This window comes from Micromys minutus, assembly GCF_963924665.1.
Source record: "Micromys minutus genome assembly, chromosome: 27".
NCBI lineage: Eukaryota > Metazoa > Chordata > Mammalia > Rodentia > Muridae > Micromys > Micromys minutus.
In genome coordinates, this window is record NC_137962.1 from 34,890,877 (window position 1) to 34,899,991 (window position 9,115).

Below are 9,115 nucleotides of genomic sequence, written 5' to 3' on the forward strand. Positions count from 1 at the left end.
GCCTGGAATATTCACACTGCCTCAACAGTCTCCCACCACGAGTGAGGCGTGGGGGAACCTCTCAGGGGCAAGTGGCGAGGACCAGCAGCCTCTCATCCAAATGACTCTAGAAGCATCCGTGCGCAGAGACAGCACAAATCTGCAGTTAGCTGCAAAGCCCTCTGTTTTCGTCTCACAAACCAGGCGACTGAAGCCATGAATACACTTCATGCTTTTAAGTATTTTATAGATGAGCAATGACTGTTCTAGTTTAGCACCTGGTCTTCCGTGGCAATCCCTGAAGAGACTTCCCCTGGAGGCTTTTAAAGGACAGATGAGCAAGCTCCTTTAAATGTGCCTTCCTTACTCTCAGAACCCCCTTCCGCCAATAAAGTGAAAAAGACAAATGCTTTTTATGCAGGTAGGAAGACAAGCCTCCCCCCTCCCCCGTCTGATTTTGTTCACCCTTCACCTGCTACAGGCTTATCAGCAAAATAAAAGGCTCAGCTCTCCCCACCCACCTATCATGAGAACAGTGTTTTGGTGGAAGGAGGGAGCATGAATGGTTGTGGGGAGAATTGAGGGGTGGTGAGCTTGTGCCAGGACTGCTGGAGGTCAGGCAACCAAAGCATCCAGGAAGCCATCACTGGGGGCTGGAGGCCAGTGTGGTATACCTCAGGGCCTAGGGTCAGCCTGGTGCAACATTCGTCTTCACAATGATAAATGCGAGGCCTGAACATAGCCATGTGGTCATAGAGACAGGTGAGCACACACAGGAAACTACTCATGAAGACAGAAAAGGAGTCCATTAGAGTTTCCTGTGTCACTTTCTATGTGTCTGTCCCAAAGGTTAGAAATAGAAACACCTGGGCAGGGCAGTGGTGGCGCACATTAAATCCCAGCACTCGAAAGGCAGAAGCAGGTGGATCTCTATGAGTTCGAGGCCAGCCTGGTCTAAGAGTGAGTTCCAGGACAGCCAGGGCTACACAGAGGAACCCTGTCTTGAAAAACAAACAAAAACAAAAGAAAGAGGAATGCTAACAGGCAGGATGGATCTGAGGAAATATGACCCCAAAATAGCCTCATTTCCTGGTCTGCCTCATGGAGGTGAGGAGGGGGCTTCCCAAAATTCAGTGCAGGGGGTTGCCTGGTGTGCTAGTTCAAGTTCTCTATATGTACCAGAACCAGCAGCATAGATATACATCAAAGGGGGAGCCACAGATTGGCTTACATGGCATAGGCTGGGTAGTCCAATAGTGGCTGCCTCACATTGAACAGGCTGAGGACCTGGAGCTGCTCCGTCCATAAGGCTGGTTACCTCAGGAGTGGCAGAATGGTGCCAAACACCTGGAGGCAGTGGGCAGCAGAGCTTCTTCAGTGATTGTCTAGCCAGCCCTGAGGCTCAGTGAGTGTCCTGCAAACTTTACTCCTGTCACCGGCAGCAACCAATTCCAACAGGACCTGCTATGGGGGAGCTGAGGATGGTAGGTCACACCTGCACACCAGCAATTGGAGGCAGAAGAATCACTGAAGGCTCCAGGCCAGTTGGAGCTACAGAACGGGACCCTGCTGACAGACAGAGAACTTCACTCACATCTATCTGTCTGTCTGTCTGTCTGTCTGTCTATCAAAAGCGCTTGCTGTGGAGTTCACTGTGACATCAAGAAAAGAAAGTTTCAACCAAAGAACCTATGTGCTTGTGTCTGTTTTCAGACACATTTGAGGTGTATGTATGTGTGTGTGGTGTGTATGTATGTATGTGTGTCTGTGTTATGTGTGTGTGTATATGTGTGTGTATGTATATGTGTATGTGTGTATGTGTCTATGTGTGTCTGTGTTATGTGTGTGTGTGTCTATGTGTATGTATATGTGTGTGTGTATATGTGTATGTGTGTGTCTATGTGTCTGTGTGTGTCAGTGAAGGAGATGCTGACATCGAGATAGAACCCCATCCCATCCGTCAGGCTGCGCTTTTAGCCATGGTCTCGCTGTGCTTGTCTGGGTATTCATTTTCCCAATCAAGATGCATTCTAATTGGTTTTGAAATCAGGCCTGTTTACTCTTCATAAATGTGTTCTTAGAGTTCTTTTTTGCATCAGCAGATGAAAAGGGCTCAAACCAGCTGTGTCACCTAGACAAACTATTTCAAGGTTAAGGATAGAGTGTTCAGATCCAGGGGGACCTTAGCATGCAGGGGGGCCTGGACTAAACCCCTAGCAGCCCCTCCAGAATTCAGGCTTCCATCAAAATACACCACTGTGTTTAAAACCTGTTGTTACAAGCCAGAGAGATAGCTCAGAGGTTAAGAGCATCGGCTGCTCCATCCAGGTTTGATCTCTAGCACCCACATAGTGGCTCACAACCATCTGTAACTCTCAAGTACTGGGATTAAGGGTGTAGCTACCACATCCTTAGCCAGTGTTCTTAACTCCTGAGTGGAGCTCAGTTTTTCAAAAACAAGAACAAAAATGTTGTCACAGAAAGACAAATCGCTACTTTACTATGACAGGAAAGAGGAGTAAGCAAGTGGAGGTGTCTGGGGCTGTTGTCCAGTGAGCGTGAGGGCTAGAGAGGTGGTTGAGTGGTTAAGAGCCCTTGCTGTTCTTCCAAAGGTCCGGCATTCAGTACCTAGTCCCATGTCAGGTGGTTCACATCTGCACACACATATACAGACACATAAAATGTTCTAAAGGGGGGAGCCACTATTTAAGACCCAAAATGGAAGGCTACTGAGTGAACTGTGAGAAGTACTCACTAGGGTCTAAAGCAAAGAGAGCTAGGAAGGAAGACAGCTCAGTCATCATTTACACGACTCAGATTCAAACATCCTCAGAACAAAAGCATCTTTTTTAATCCAGTCTTGGTGGCACAGCCTATAAATCCTAGATGTCAGAAACAGACAGATAAGTATCTCTCTACAGTTCAGATTTTATTAAATAACAATAAATTGCACAACTACACCAGTAGCAATTTACCAGCTAGTCCCAAGTTCCCTCGACAGCCGGCCACTGGCAGACTCTCAGCTAAGCTGGCAGAGCACGTGTTACATGTTACACGGTAATGCACACGTGACTGAATGACAACAAAAGATTAAAGATGCCCTCCTGGTGGGAGAGTCCCAAAGCCGGCAGGAAAGATACCAACAACCCAGATGTGGCTGTGGTCAGAGCTGCTGTGGGGTCACGATGTCAAGCTGGGCTGCAGAAGTTCAGGACCATTTAGATGAGGTGAAGGACTAGGTCAAGACAAACAGATGGATGATAAATGGGTGATGGATGAGAAGATGGATGAGCAAATAGATGATGAATGGATGATGGATCAAAAGATAGCTGGATGGACAGATGGATGGATTGACAGACAGACATACAGATAACCAATAGATGATGGATGGATGGATAGATGGATAAATGGATGGATGGATGGATGGATGGATGGGTAGGTGGGTGGGTGGGTGGGTGGATGAATGGATGGATGGATGGATGGATGGATGGATGGATGGATGGATGGATGGATGGGTGGGTGGGTGGGTGGGTAGATGGATGGATGGATGGATGGATGGATGGGTGGGTGGGTGGATGGATGGATGGACAGATGGATGGAAGGGTGGATAGACAGATGGATGGACAGATGGATAGATGGATGGACAGATTATGGAAAGATGGATAAACAGCAGTTGTAGTTGAAAGTATCAGCAGCTCTTGCCATGCTTAACTGAAGTCCTGGGAGAGTAGGGAGTTCCCTGCCTATTAGTCCCTTCACATAGGTGATGAGGTAACAGTTTGGGGGGTGGGGACTCACTAGCACAGTGTTCAGTGTCTTTATTAAGGAAGGCTGAGGATGAACACTGCTCAGTTGGTAGGGTTTGTCTAGCATGCATGGGTTTGATGCCCAGCACATAAACGAGGTATGGTGGTGCCTACCTTTTGTAACCCTAATACTCTGGAGGGGGAGGCTGAAGAGTCAGAACTTCAAGGCCATCCTCTGCTATATAGTGAGTTGCAGACTAGCTTGAGACCCTGTCTTACACACACACATACACACACATACCAAAAACCCCAAGGAAATTGGAATAAATTATGCTCTTTGGGTAATGCCAATGTTCTCAGATTATAAAAATTTGTTTATTTATTTATTTTATGTGAGTACACTGTAGCTGTCTTCAGACACACCAGAAGTGGGTATCAAATCCCATTACAGATGGTTCTGAGCCAGCATGTGGTTGCTGGAAATTGAACTCAGGACCTCTGGAAGAGCAGCCAGTGCTCCTAACCACTGAGCAATCTCTCCAGCCCTGTTCTCAGATTACAAATGTACACACCACACACCAACTCTTTTCAGAGCTGGGGCTTGGATGCGGAACTTGTTTATACAGGAAAATACTGTATCCCTAGGCCACACCCCAATTGCCTCATTGAGAATGACTGCAGAGAGGGGCACAGGGGTTAGCAAACATGTGCACAGGGCTTTTGTGCCACAGGAGGGAGGCCCCTCTGCTTTGGAATTAGGGAGGAAGCCACATGCACATCCTACACTTGGCCAGTGTCTGGTCTATGTGGAATGGAAATGTTAACAAAGGACTCCCAAGTTCAGTAGCTCTGGTGCCCAAGCCCCTCATCTTCCCCTTCCATATGGCTTCCATTTCCTGCCCCAGAAGAGCTGTAAGGGAGCTTTTGCAGACAGACAGGAAACACTGAGGGCCCTGGTTGGGGATTGTGGAAACTCACAGTAAGGGTCGTGTCTGAGGAGACACGGCTCTGGTGTGGCTGCCTGAAGCAGTGAATTAATGTTTCTGCTTTAATATCAGGTGGCAATCAGTCCACCCAACCAGGGAGGTGTCATGTCAAACCCTGCCACATTTGGTTTCACCTTTTCTGAGTTAGGCTGCACATCTATTTTCCAGTCCATGTCCGAAATCAAGGCCACAGTGTTACTGTATTGTATTCTAATATGTCCAGCAGTCCCTCTGCTGGCTTGGTATTTCAGGGAAATCAGGTTCAGGGCAGTAATTTCTGGCTATGATAATGAGCCGCAGAGATTGCTTTCAGGGCCCTGACTCAATATAGGGAGGTCACATTCCAGTCCACAGTGATGGATGGGTCCATGCCTGCTATTATCTTTCTAGCCAAGGCACACTACTTTAATTGACCAGCCTATCACTACGGTGACAAACACAGGAAGGCTTCCTCCATTAGGGACGGATGGATCGAAGCAGGACGGGGAAAAGAGGCTGTAATTTTCTCAGTGGGTCAAATTCATCGAATGTACTTTCTTTTCAAAAATGATTGCTATTTATTCCCTAGCATGAGGATGGAGCATCTCCTTCTGCCCGCTCGCTCTTTGTTCTTAAAAGTTATCTAATGATTTGGCGGGGAATCCTGCAATTTACGTGTCAGGAAAAGTGCCACGTTTGAAGCCACACTCAGGCACTGAGACAAGTTGCCAGTGATTACCATGAGCCCCACTCCTCTCCGGGGCAGAGCATAGCTTTAGCTTCAAGTATAGCTTCCACCCGGGAAAGCAGTGTTTGAGACAGCCTCCCATGGTTCCTTTAACTAAAATCTGCCCTGGAGATGTAATAACATGCCAACCTTTAGCTCAAAATCGAACATCGACTTTTAGTCTTTGGGGTTCTTCAGAATGGGAGAAGCCAGATCCTCTTATATCTTCTACCCCCACCTCAGTCCTACCAGATGCCTGAGGTCTCCTGTTGGCACCTTGGGCCTCACCAATCAGCGGCTGGGACTTCTAGGCTCCTACTGAGAGCCCACCCCACAATTGTTCCTTGCTATAAATGTACCTACCCCTCCCAATTGCATAGAACTGGGAGATAAAGAATCTACACTAGTTGATAAAAGGCTTTTGCTCTGTTGTAGTGCTGGGAATCAAATGCAAGGCCTCCCACAAGCCAGGAAAAGAGAGGTTGTTTCTTTAGCTTTTTTTTGGAGACAGGTTTCACTATGTAGATCTTTAACTCACAGAGATCCCCCTGCCTCTCTATACCTATGCCTACTGAGTGCTGGAATTAGAGGTTTATACCACTACACGTAACTAGAAAAGGAGGCTTGCTAACAAGACCCCACAAACCTGGGAATTAGGCATGGGGGAATCAGGTCCAGCCTGGTCTTCATGGTGAGATTCACTCTCAAATATAAAACACAAACCGATTCTTTCAGGGGACCCAGGCCCATGAGGATGTTACTGGTTTGGGGGGCTGCCCTGAGGCAAGTCACTGGCATTTGTGACTCACTCAACAGAAGAGATCCTCTGCTCAAATCCGTCCACATTCAGAATGCCCCATCCTTTGGTGTCAAGGCGTCCCGCTGGCAACTAGCACTGGGGTTACAGGGACCTGGGGATCTGGCAGCCATTGCTTTGAAAACAGAAGCATCGATGAGCAAGCATCAAGGAAAGCAAATGACTGCATTTGGTGCCAACAGAAATATGAGCTTTCAAGAGAAATTGGGTTGGGGCATTTATATCACGCAGAGACCGGCAGTCTCCCAGTCTCCAAGAAGCTTTATGACACAATCAAAGATGGTATTAATGTCATCTTTTTATTCTAGGTAACTGTTACAGGTCAGCATTGAAAGACTGGGAACACTCAGGAAGCCAGTGCCCCAATGACCACTACAATGCACAGGACCGTGCTTGGGAGACCAGAGCCTCAGAAGGGCTTTCCATGGAGATCAGGAATGAGGCAAACTCAGGATACAAAGCTAGGCAAGAAGGCTGGCAGCTCCTGAGTGGCCTCGGTCCAGACACTGGGGGATGGGCACCAACATCACAGGCTCTTCTCTAAGTATCAAGATAAGTTTCAGGACAAACAACCTTGCTCAGGACACACAGATGACTGAGCCAGCACACTCCAAGCAAGGAATTTGGTGTCTTTGTAGAACAGGCAAGCTGGCTACCAGACTGATCCCTTACAGAGTGGAGCAAAGGTTAATTAAACACATCTCAAACTCTGTCCCTGCCTAGATCTTTCCACATGCTGAGGAGTAATGAAGCATTAAGCTGCAAAGAATCTGGGCCACGGCCGGCTCAGGAGTTGCCTGCCTTCCTTAGCTTTCTACCCAAGCTCCCTAAAGCCTTTTGAGATTCCCTGGCAGCTGGTTCTGGTCTGCCCACCATACCCCTCTGGAAAGGGACGGAATTCACCTCTCTACCCTGGCCTTCTGGCTTCCACCTTGCCCCACCTCCTTCACCCAAGAGCAGCCTGCAGGGAAGCCTGAAAATCAAACAGGTCAGGCCGCAATGGAGCTGGCCAGGCTGCTTTCATTAACAAACCAGAGGCAGCTCCTGGGGGCAGCCAGTCTTGATTAAAACCAGACTTTCACAAGTGCCTTCCCTGAGTTCTAAAAGGTCATGGGGTCTGCAAATCCCTGTCAGTTTCTGCAGCTTCCAATTTGCATTCTGAACACACCAGGTCCTAAGTGGGTTCCAATCATCAATAAGAAACTACAAACTGACATTTCCAACCATTGAAAGGAATAAGTTTATTCTCAGCAAACACCAGTTCCCACTGAAGGTGCTAGAGGAGGAAAGTACTCAGGTCTGGGAACCTGACAGGGATGTCTGTGTGTGTGTTTGTGTCTGTGTGCCTGAGTGTTGGCTATTTCCCAAGCCCCAAAGTCATTTAGCAAAGATGTAAACAAAAGGCCACAGGGAGGACAGGAGCTGATCTGCTGGAGACCATGGGGTTGGAGGGAGGAAGCAGGCGCCATGGAGCTGAGTCCCAGGCACATCTGTTTTCAAAGACTTTACATAGACTGGTTCTGTAGAGCAGGCTGGCCTCTGCCTGCTGTGCACCACCCCACTGACAGTTTGTGTTAATTAGGGCTGCAGTAGTTAAGCACACTGGCTGCTTTGGCAGAGGACCTGGGTTCACTTCCCAGCATTCACAGGGTGGATTACAACCATCTGTAACTCCAAGTCTGGGGGATCCAACACCCTCTTTCTGACCTCTACAGGCACAAGGTACCCATGTGGTATGCGCGTATACATGAAAGCAAAAGTACCCATATATATAATAAATCTTATAAGTAAACAGAAAACTACCCCCCAAATACCACTTACAGAGACCTTAATCAGAGTAGACAGACTTGTGTGTCCCAACCTTGGAACTCAGGACGCGGCTAGTCAACATGCCCTCGGCTCCACCTCCTAGCTTTCAGCCTGTGGCAGTGACAACTCTCAGGAGCTGCTAGGGATGTGCCTCAGTTGTTAAGTGCTCGCACAACAGGCACTAAACTCTGGGTTCAATCCCCAGTGTTGTGTTGCATAAATCCAACATGGCACACATGGGAGGGGAAGGCAGGAGGACTGGATCAAGGTCATCCTTGGCTACATAGTAAAACTCACAAAAACTGTATCTATCCTTAACACATCCAGACTTAACATTATCCTGAAACAATTTAGTACAACTATTTTAGTATGTTTTTTGAGATGGAGTCTTATATAGCTCAAGTTGTACTTGAACTCATGGTGAGCCTCCTGTCTCAGGGTCCTGAGTGCTGGGATCACAGATATGAATCATCCCGCTGGGCCAAGCCTCTACACTGCAACCTGTAGGTAACTCATGCTGAGGCAGCTGTGTGCATACACTGTCTTGTCATCCTATTGTGGTGTGCACATAGGTGACCCCAGTACTTGAGGAGCTATGGATCCTCGAAAGTTCAAGACCAGCCTGGGTAAGACCTCGTCTCCTGCCTGCAAAACAACCCTGTCACATTTTATATGACAGCCCTGAGTATCTACAGATGTTGGTATCCAAGCAGGGGAAATGACTGGCTTCCAACGGATCCCTGTTTAAAGACTGAGGGATCACAACCATATGAAGCCCGAGCAAGAAAAGAGCAGGTGCAGACAGAGCTGAGTGTGCCCATCAGCTAGGCTTGAACTACGGTTATCTGGTCCATCTGGGGACTTGATGCTATCAAAACTGTCCTTAAAAGAGAGCAGAGGCAGAAGTCCGGACTGAAGAGGGAGCCCGGGCATCTTTAGAAGTCAGTGTTGCCCTGCAACACCTGTGGCCCTGGACCAGATGGACATCTCAGCTCCTGCAGGACGACAGCTTGTGACCTGAGCCACAAGTATGACAAGCAGGTGCAGCCGTCTGCCTTGGAATCCTAGCACC